This window comes from Ochotona princeps, chromosome 8, assembly GCF_030435755.1.
Source record: "Ochotona princeps isolate mOchPri1 chromosome 8, mOchPri1.hap1, whole genome shotgun sequence".
Classification (NCBI taxonomy): domain Eukaryota; kingdom Metazoa; phylum Chordata; class Mammalia; order Lagomorpha; family Ochotonidae; genus Ochotona; species Ochotona princeps.
Genome location: NC_080839.1, coordinates 17761808 through 17773249, shown reverse-complemented (window position 1 = coordinate 17773249; position 11442 = coordinate 17761808). Strand labels below are relative to the sequence as shown.

The 11442-nt window shown below is 39.8% G+C and overlaps 1 non-coding gene across 1 annotated transcript; it reads right to left on the bottom strand.

Moving 5' to 3' along the window:
• Positions 1–7299: 7299 nt before the first annotated feature.
• LOC118760706 (U6 spliceosomal RNA) lies at positions 7300–7401 on the bottom strand. Its single transcript, XR_004996938.1, has one exon. It is a non-coding gene; the product is annotated as a U6 spliceosomal RNA (small nuclear RNA).
• Between the last annotated feature and the right edge of the window lie 4041 nt (positions 7402–11442).

Genomic DNA, 11442 nt, shown 5'->3' with positions numbered 1-11442 from the left:
AGGGATTGAATGCTATTGGGCTGTCATAAAATTCAGGCTGTTATACCTGAAAGGAACCAGAGAGTTTACAAGGGGGAAAAAAAAAAGATAAAAATCCATGACCCAGAGAAGTAAAATAATCAAGCTGATTCATAACTGAAGTTAGTAAATAGCCCAATCACCTTTCCATTTTTTTCATATACAAAACACCATTTGAGAGCCCTGATTAACTTTTATGTCCATTTTCTCATGTGAATCCCTTATTTGTCTCGCATGCTCTAGCCAGAGTCCAACTACTGAAATGCCACATTATGGTATTTCATGGCTTGGAGTCGCTGTATTTGATATTTTTTTCTTCTGGAACATCCTTATACCATATGTCCCGCTAATAAATACCCATGTTTCCACTAAAATTCAATTTTAAAGTACTTCTTCTAAAAGAATTTCCTTGAACATACTGTACCAAACATTATCATGGAAAAAACTTTCATATTAAATTGGCCTACAATTCTGAACATTTGTTTCTGTGTCATGAGATTGGATGTTAAGTGACCTGAGTTGAGTTTAGAGAGATGTTTGCCTCAAGCTACAGACACATGAGGCAAGGTCAACTCCACATGTTTCTTTCATTCCTGCTGAGACAATATGTTAGCAGGTTTCATTTACCTATGAAATTTGATGTATTATCTAGATTAGTACTAGAAAATAAACTTCAAATCTCAGCATCCTAAACCTTAACAAAGTTTAAATCCACAGCTTAATTGAGACCTGGCATGCTATTTGCTCCACACAGTCAGCTAGGAAGACAGAATTCTTCCAACCAAAGGCACCACTACTTCCTATTGCCTCATCCTCTGGACTCTTCCCCATCCAGAAGACAAGAGGATCAAATGAGAGGGTAGAGGAAGCTTTCTTGTTCCTAATTGTCACCACTTCCAATGACAAACACAGCTTCTGCTGGTGAACACTGGCAAAGACAAGACACATGACCTTGACCCTACTTAGATGAAAGGACTAGAAGATGTAAGGCGGGTGAGGACCCAGAAAGAAAAGATAAATCTGATGAGCATATAGTTAACTTCTGCTAAAAATTGTATATAAATAGATAGGAAGATAATTTTTAAAAATAGAGTTGATTTGGGCCAGGCCTGGTAGCTTAGAGGCTAGGGTCCTCGCCTTGCATCCGCTGTGACCCTATTAGGGTGTCAGTTCATGTCACAGCTGCTCCACTTCCCTTCTAACTCCTTTCTTGTGGTCTGGGAAAGCAGTCGAGGACAGCCCAAACACCCATGTGGGAGCCCTGGAAGAAGATCCTGGCTCCTAGCTTTGGATTGGCTCAGCTCCCGCCACTGCAGCTACTTGGGGACAGTAGACAGAAGATCTTTCTCCCTGTATCTCCTTATCTCTGTATATCTGTCTTTCCAACAAAAAATAAATAAATCTTTAAAAATATATTTTAAAAAATAGAGTTGACTTGCTGAGGACATAAGCTTACTTGCTAAGTAAAACTGTATTTACTTAGGAGGGTATATTTTTCTCTATTATTTTTATCATAACATATGTAAGATAAACAAATAAGCATGAAATCTAAAACTCATACTAGAATACTATAATTAGATTAAGCAATATATAAGGCCAATTCCATTTTTATTATCCAATGATAGTAATTGCAACATTTTGAGATTTTGCAATCTAACCTTATCTAGCTAACACTTCCTTTTGTTTTCTAAAAACCTGCACCTCAAGAAATATGGTCTAAGTTTTGAAGGCCATTTAATGAGAGAGCTGAAGCATGGGCACTCATTAATAAGATAGAAAGTTTTAATTAAGCTCCATATGCAATTATAACTTTTCTGGTTATTAACAATGATGAGAAGAATTATACAGCTATGATCACTGGCAGAGCTATTAATGGGTTTCTTAATGACATAACATTTGCTTAATGGAAGTGTTTCCTCTTATGTGTAAGTGCTATCTGACTAATTTTTCATTGTTATTCATTTAAGATTATTTGATCTGTCACTCAATACTAGTTCCAATTATTAGAAAGAATATAGGTAAAAATCTGTAGCTTCTATCCCTGCTAGGCTAGAGATTTAATCACATAAACAAAATTTGAACAAATGTCAGTTTCTTCATAAGATCCAATTCTGTAAAAGACACACAATACACACAAAAACAAAAAAAAAAAACAGAAAAGATCAAAAACACATTTTTAATTATTATTCTAGAAGAATGTTTATGTAGTTTAAATATTTTGTGATACATAAAAGTCTGTGTGTGCAAATTAAGATAGATGATTTGTGTGCTGTTTGTGGGTTGTTCATACCAGCCTTGGATGTTTGTCATGAATGTGATTCTGTCAGACCATGATGAAATGAACATGTTGGAAACAATCCACTTTGAATAGTTTTTGCAGTGCAAGGTGATTCTATCAGTTTGCTAGGGCTATCAAAAGAAAATAAGCAGATTACGTGGATTATACAACAGAAATGTATTTTCTTACAGTTCTTGGTCTGGAAGTCCAAGAACAAGGCCACAACAGTTTTCCTTACTCTAGACATCTTTGTCCTGGGCTTGCCGACAACCACATTCTCACTGGGCCCAGTCACATGGCTTTTCTACATGCTCAGGCCTTCTGCTGTGGCATCCTCTCATTAGGAGGACATTGGTCACACCAGATTAGGGTCCAACCCATAGGACATCATTTAATCTTCTTATAAATTTTAAGATCCTATCATTAAATATAGTCTCATTGGAGGATAGAACTTTGACAGATGGAAGCCAGCATTGTGATCATAGCAAATTAAGCCTCCACCTGCAGTGCTGACATCTCATACAGCTGCCAGTTTGAAGCCCAACTGCTCTACTTCCTATCCAACTCCCTGCTAATGTCCCTGGAAAAGCAGTGGAAGATGGCCCAAGTACCTGGGCTCCTGCATCCAACTGTGAGACCCAAAATAGGCTCCTTGTTCCTAGCTCTTGGCTTCAGATTGTCCCATCTCCAGCCACTGGGGCCATTTGGGGAATGAACCAGTGAGTGAAATATCTTTCTGTGTCTCTCTCCCTCTTTCTCTTTCTGTAACTCTGTTTGTCAAATAAATAAATAAATAAATAAATCTTTCAAATATATTCATTAAAACCTCAACATGTCATCAATGATAAAAAATATTTTATTCTCTATAGTAAATAAAATACTGTCCACTTTCCCATCATCTCCCCTGACTTTGCACCTTGCTCTTTCTTAGGAAATTCTCTGAGCACACAATGGGTCTTTGAAAAGATCACAGGAAATGTGTATTATCAAAAACTGTGCTTGGACTTAAAAAATTACCAAAATACACTTATCTCTTCATTCCATTTTTCCATCAACTTCCCACAGGAGCCTTTTATCTGTTAACTTCTGCCAATGGTATAAGTAAAAAAGACCCTGGACAGGTATGCATTTAACAAATACTCAATGGCAATAAAGAGTTGCTTGACTGAGAATTTCTTATACTGTAAAATACTTGGCTTTAAATTGCAGCAGAGCACATTTGTTCATTTGGTATTGTCAAGGTTGAGACACTCTGATTGAGATTCAATGCAAGTTCACTGCATGCCTGCTCTCTATTAGCACTCAGCTCTGGCTGCCAGGAGAATTATCTAGGAAGCTGTAAAAAGGATCGATGCCCATACCCTACTTCAAGCCAATTAAACAGGAATTTCAGGGGTGGGGGCGATGCACAGTCACTGCAGTCACTGGTACCTTCCAGAATTTCCTCAGCTAATTCTACCATACAGATTGATTGAGAACAGCTGAGCTAGGTGATATGACACAATGACTGTGGCACTGGACTTAGGCCCAAACAGGGAAACCTCTCTGCATTCCATTTTTCTCACTTACTTTAAAAAAGGAAAGAACCCATCTCAGATGGTTGTTACGTGATAATCCATTTGAAGCATTGGGAATACTATAAGAATTCAACAAACGCAAACTATCACAAATTCACTTTGTGCATGACACTGGCAAGATTTCATTGCTGTCCATTACATGTAAATGGGTTCAGAAAACTTAATGACTTAATGACTTGTCCAGACACAACAAGAAATTCATTAGAAACTTAGAGCTCAGGAGTAATTGATATACCAAGATGTGCTGCTATTTATTAGGGACCTACTGAGCACAATTTGGCATGTGCCTATAAAGTCATGATTATCTGAACACATATCTGCTGATCTTACATTTCTAGTCAGTGCCACCCATTAGGCACAGGTAAGCAGGATCCATTCCTGGCTCCCACCACAGAGCATTCCTGTGCTTTGAAATACCTTTCTCTCTATTTTCCAAGTCTACTTCTGTGAAGGTCAGAAGAGAGGAACAAGCTGATTTTCCCTGAGCCTCACAGGTCTTGTGGGGGCTCTAGGTCCAGACTACTAGCCATGTCTGGGGTGGCTATCCTTCAGAAAAACAACACAAGGTGGTGATGCCAAAATAGAGCTGATGTACTAATTTAGGGTGATATATTGTCTAAATAGACAAAAACATGTTTATTCTATGAACCCTGAAGTAAGCCCTAAAACATACAGTGTACCTAAAATTTGCAGTGATCAAAAGTACAAATTTTGCATTTTAATAAGCAAACATTTTTGCTGAAATAATCAATGAATTTTCCAAATCTTCATGTTTTCTATCAAAATAAGCTAAAGAAAATAATCCAATAGGTACATATATTCAGTAAGAAGGTGATAATGGCATGTAAAAGCAGGACTACTAGGCAAGCCAGTAAAATCCAGTAAAATGTAATTGTGCATCTTACAAAACCATATTTCTGCATTCTATGACTTCCCAGCCAGTGGATGTCTAGGCTGATCTTCTATGTCTACACCGATAATCTTGAACATTGTTTCTTCACCTGTAAGAGATGTCTAACCACAGCAGCTACCTAGTAAAATTTGTGAGGGGACTAAAGGTGACAAATAAGTAGTCAATAAGCCCACTACAAAGTAACATTAGCAGTACTGTTACATTAGTTACAGTAATCATTACATTAGTAAGATGGAAAATACTCAGAATACGCTCTGTGAACATTTTGTAATCAGCACTACCGTGAAGCTGCTCTTTTTAGGGGGATCCAAGTAGGAGAGAAAATCAACTCCAATTGGGAGAAAAATGGAATAACGCTTTGGAAGTATCATTTACAGGATGCCTTACAGGGCAAAGGGTATTTTCCTGAATTATGACTGAGGCAAAGAAAGGAGCACCTCCACAGGGAACCAGGAGTCATGTGGGAGTTGGTGGTAGGTGGTAGATGTTGGCTGTGAATGGAGGCTTTAAGAGGCAGGTTGATGATAAACCTAACCTAGCCAGAAATCCATGTATGAGCACATTAGTCTTTCCCCAAAATATTAACGACTACTGAAGGCATGATGATCAGCTGTTAAAATCTGGCATTGTCCATGTATGAAGGTACAATAAAAATGCATAGAAAATGAAACTAAAAGAAAAGTTTATTTTGTTGCCAAAAAAAAAACCCTAAAATAAATGTGGCTTTTGTTTTTTTCATAGCACTCAGTTTCCATGAGCTTTCTAAGAGCCTCTCTGTGTATGAATTTAAATGCTTTTGCACCCAAACAGGCTATTTTTATTGAACTTTTCCGTGAATTTTTAAAGTACCCTCAAATGTGCTGAGCAGAGCAATTGTACTCTCATTGCTCCAAACAAATATCACTGTCCAGAAGTAGTCCAGCAGTTAAATGACCAGTAAGCCACTGAATAACTAGAAGATGACATAAAAGAACTAAAAAAGGAGCTGACTTAGATCAGCAGGTCTGCAAGCCTGAAATCCCAGGTTTTTCCTGCAGCAGAGTTTATCTCTTTGGTGCTTTCTCCAGTCCCTCTGGTGGCTGCCAGCAGCACGCCTGGCCTTGCATTTGTTTACAGAGCTGTCATGTCACACACAGTGTGCTCAGCAGGAGTGGCAAGACACCAACCATCTTAGAATCAAGTCAAAACCTACAGCTAGATTTGACACATCAACCCTGACTCTTGGGATCTTATGCTGACAGCCGGATATGCCTGCATGAGGTACCCTCACCTTTTATTCCTGCCTCTCCTCATAAATCCATTTCTTTCCAGTATCCCTTCCTTCCTGCAAGCTCTCCTGCTCTGATCTGCACAGGCTGGATATGAAATTCCACTGTCTGGGGAGCTGCCCTCCCACTTATCAAGAGGACCAATCATACCTACATTTGGACAGATACTACCTACTCATGACTGGCTCCTGAATATTCTGCCTGCCTCCAGATTGGCAACCCACTGTGCCTCCAGTTTTTTGCAGCAGTCCTGGACTTGAAACACAGCTTACCTTTCCTGCGAATTGCACTTTGTGCTTTGAGGCAGTTCCCTGGCTTCCTTCTATATCCTTGTCACTTACATCCCAACTTATTTCCCTTCCCACCTGGCTCCAGGCCACTGAGTTTCCTGCTTAACTCACCCCTGTAACTAAAAGTTGCTTAAACAAGATAAGAAGGGAAATAAGAAGAGCTGCAACTGTGAGTATGAAGCGATCTCTTCTGCTATAAGCTACTCAGTTCAATGGGGCCATGAGTAAGGATTAAACAGGAGGTAGAGTTGATGTGCCCATTTCTACAGGAGTCATCAAGAAATTTGGATCTCTTAACACCCTCAGCAGGAGGTTGCATCCCCTCTAGAGTCAAAATTCAAATAGTACTTCTCCGTCCGTACTCTTACTTCCAGCTGAAATCGCCTTGCTGAGCTGTGTGATTAAACTATATCAGTGTACATAAAGATCACCTGGGACCTATAAAAATCATATGCCCATACCTATTAGAAAGGCCCCCGTAGGAAGATGTGGTTGCAGGTCTCAGCTGGCTTGGTGGATGCTAAAGTTGCCCTTGTGATTAAAGTGCAGCCAAGGTTGAGGACCCAGTCCGAGGTATAGCAGCAGACAGTGGCTTCTGGAAAATACATACTTTCCTAACACCAAATAACCTTGACAGATGCTCCAAGTCTGTCTTCCCACAACTTAGGGACAAATGGGATAAACCACTACAAAAATAATAACAGCAATCAAATAAAGGGCTGCTGTTATGGTATAGTGGATAAAGTCACCACATTGTAAAGGTGTTTAGGGTCATGGTCGCTGGTGAAATTTTTCTCTGAAAATACATAATCTCAGTTCTCTATGCATGGAAAGAAAAATTCCTCTGGCTCCAAGTGTTATACTAAGAATTAAAACCAACTGGGCAGCCAGATGTATCTCCTATTAAAATGTGAATTCCTCTTTCCTGAATTTCCAGTTTTGTCACAAAACAGCAAAAAGTTTAGGAAGATTTTTTGCGTGTCACCCTTGCGCAGGGGCCATGCTTATCTTCTCTGTATCGTTCCAATTTTAGTATATGTGCTGCCGAAGCGAGCACAGGAAGATTTTTTTAAAAAGATTTATTTAATTGTATTACAAAGTCAGATATATACAGAGAGAAGGAGAGACAGACAGGAAGATCTGAAGATCTCCGTCCAATGATTCACTCCCTAAGTGAGCTGAGTGGATCTGAAGCCAGGATCCAGGAGCTCTTCCAGGTCTCCTACACGGGTGCAGGGTCACAAGGCTTTGAACCATCTTCTACTGCTTTCCCAGATCACAAGCAGGGAACAGGATGGGAAGCTGGGCTGCTGGGATTAGAACCAGCGCCCATATGGGATCCCGGCGTGCTCAAGCCTAGGACTTTATCCGCTAGGCTACCATGCTGGGTCATAGTAAGTTTTTTTGAGGATATGTAAAGGGCCTATCTCCCCAAAACTTTCTTTGACCAAATCAAAGCATCACTCACACACACACACACACACACACACACACACACACACATCAGCCACGTCACTTTAAATATAAGAAATCTGTGCTTCTTATGAACTCAATCATCCAAGGAAACTAAAATACAAGTGATCACATAGAGTTTTTTTTATGAACTTCACATAGATCACATAGAGTTTTAAAATATGATGCTAGCTACTACAGGCTGTAAAGAGAATGGGGGAAATCACAATGGAGAAAGAACAGATAAAAGCAAAATTTTCTGGGATTTTACAGATAATGTATTATTTTAAATGCCAAACGTGACCGATATATTTACCTAGTCTGGACATTGCACAATGTACACATAGAACAAAACATCACATAATACAACATAAATACTTATAGACCTTAAAATTTGTAAGGAAAAATATTCTCAGGTATTTTTGTGTTTATTAATGTTAGTTCTCATCATTATGGGTAAATGCCTTTGGAAGTACTTGATCTGAAAATGATTTATGCCTCAACATTAATAATAAATACTACAAAATAATAAATATGAGTTTTCAAAAGGTTCATGAAAGAGAACAGATGTTAACCTAGAAATTAAGAAAATCACAATCCACACTGAAGTGTCTGAGTTTGATGTTGAGATCCAACTCAACTCCAGCTTCCTGCTGATGTAGACTTTGGGAGGCAGCAGGTGATGAATCGGGTACTTGGGATCTTGTCACCCACCTAGAAGACCAGGACTGAGTTCCCAGTCCCTGCTCCAGCTCCAGCCCCCTACCAGTCACTGCTCGCATTTGGAGAGTGAACCAGGAGATGCAAATACTTGTTCTCCCCCACATTCTTTCCACCTTTCCTACCTCTCTCCTTAAACCTTCTCTCTCCCTTCATCCAATAAGTTTAAAAATAGTTTTTAAACAGTTAGGCAAACAAAATGCATATAATGAAGAGATATGCATGGATTTCCATTGATGCACCAAAATAGACCTTTTAATTACATTTCCATGAAGTCTTTGACATGGCTTCATATATTCTTCACATCTTTCATGCTAGGTGACTGTGAGGAGGAGTTTCACATGCACAGATCATGATGGAGAAGGCTACAGCTCTGAAAGAGCTCACAGTCCAAGAGGAGAGCAGAATGCCAGCAACTGTAGCACCCAGAAACACACAAGTTGCAATGAATTCCCTCTGGGTAACAAGTGATGTGCAATGAATCAAAATCATTTTATTTGAAGATCTCCTTGAGAAAGTTATCTGTATTTAGGTTCCTTGTATGTAGTTGCAGAATTGTGTTTAGGAAAGCTCTCTTGATCATAGTAGTTGAGGCCATCATTTAGAAGGTGACAATGGGTCAAACTGAAAGCTAAACTATCTTTAATAAGAAGTGACAGGGATTCAGGGAACAGGAACTGAGAAAACCCAGGGAGAAGAGAGGAGGAAGATGAGAAGGGAAGGGGGAAAGGGCAAAGAAATACGGCAGGAGGTATGCTACACAAAAAAAGTGGTCAAGAAATCCCCACTATCAAAGTAAGGACATTTAGGAACAGAGATAGCTAAGATTCAGTTAAAGTTACTAATCTGGCTACAAGTCATCTTCTCTAGCACCCTCCCCATCCAAGTCTACATAACCTGCTACAAAAGTAAGTCCATTCTGTGACTGGTTTGGTGGGGGTAGAAGAGAAGCAAGGTAGAAGCACTGAATTCTTCAGAGCAGAAAGAATGTGACAGTCTGGAGAAATGAGATTGAAGGGGGATTGAGTGTTCAGAGATGGCACTACATAAGAGGTACCCAGGTGAAGCCAACATTGTAGCATAGTTGCTTAAGCCACAGTGCTGAAATCCCATATGGGTGCTAGTTATGTCCTGGCTGCTCCACTTGTAATCCAACTCCCTGCTAAAGGCTTGAGAAAAGCAGCAGAAGATGACCCACATACTTGGGCCTCTGCCACCCACCTGGGAACCTAGATGCAGCTCCTGGATCCTGGCTTCCTGGCTGCTGGTTCCTGGCTTCAGAGCAACTAGGCCCTGAGGAAGATGAAAGATCCATTTATTTCCTTGTGTCTTCTTTTCTTTCTGTAATTCTTTCAAATAAATAAGTAAATTAGAGAAGAAAGAGGAGGGGGAGGAAAGGAAGAAGAGGAAAAAGAGGAAGAAGAAGAACCCATGAGAAGGAAACCTTAGGAATTCATAGAAGTCTTAGATTTGCCACAGGATGATCAGTGGGATGTCAAGATAATTTTATTCACAATTAAAAATTCAAAAAGGTATCAGTTGACAAATTGCACATGGAATATCACTAAGTGACAATTTTCGCCCTCCCCTGCAGTCCCAAATACAGCTGACATGTACTCTAGCTAAACCAAGTATAAAGTACACAAAATATATACTGTATGCAAAAGATGCATGTTTCAAGACCTGTTTGTAGTGCAAATGGGCATGGAAATCTCCCAGAGCAGCTCAGCCTTTGGTTCTTAGGTAGCCATTTCCCTCATTCTATACAAAGACAGAGATCTGCATTCCCTCACTGATAGGATCTGTTATATGCTTTGGCATGGGCAGAGGCTGCAGCATCAAAAAGCTACCCTGGGCATATCACCTAGGTGTCCTCCGCATAGTCTTCCCTCCAATCACGGTGCATTCCAGTTCTGAAAGGTGAACAGAGTATTCATCCCACTCATAATTCACTCTCACTGGTACACTAAGCAAGTTTCTGGTTGTGCTCTGTATCAGACACATGTCATAGGCCTCTGTGTGAAATATGAATTAAATAAATGTCAAGGGCGGGTGCAAAAAAGGAAAAAAAAATATTTTTTTAAAGACTGTATTTCTTGTTATTTCAGAGCGAGGTCATGGTCTGAAATCCAAGTGACTGAAGCGTATGTTGCTTCACAACCAAGAAAAAATAGCAAGAAGAAAATTAAAGAAAAAAAACAGCTGTTCATGTATCTATTCTATATGGTGTCAGAACTGAGACCAGCAGGAAGCAGATTTGGGTAGGATTATTGTGAATGCTGCATGTAACTATAGAGGAAAGACTTTGTTTACACAGTTGTGTCAAGCTGGAAACAGAAGAAAGAGTCTGAATTACATTTCTCAGATTTTCTGGGGAAGAACTGGACAATATTAGATGTAAATCAGAGATTCATAGGAAACAACTCAAACGCAACAGGAAGCGATAATGGCTCCATCCATATAAAACACTGTTCCAACCAACAGAATGGTCCTAAATAACATGGGATAAGTCAAAGTATTCTATAGTGATCAAAGAGAAAATGTTGTGGACTGTGAATTTATTATTCACAGAGTGAACTGTGAAGAACCCAAGAGAAGCAAAATTGACTAAACTCTAAACTTCTGAAAGCAGCTGTTACATGAATCCTTCATTTACCTGAATGCAGGCACAAAAGACACATTAGTGCCAGTTCCTGTCCCGGCAGCCCCACTGCCCAACCTGCTCCCTGATTGTGGCCTAGGAAAGCAGTGGAAGATGTCCCAAAGTCTTAGGACCCTGCACCTGCATGGGAAACCCAGATGAAGCTCCTGGCTCCTGGCTTTAGATTCTGCCTTTGGGGCCACTTGGGGAGTGAATCAGTGGATGGAAGATCTTCCTCTCTTGTCTCTCCTCTTCTCTGCACATCTGACTTACTAATAAAAATTA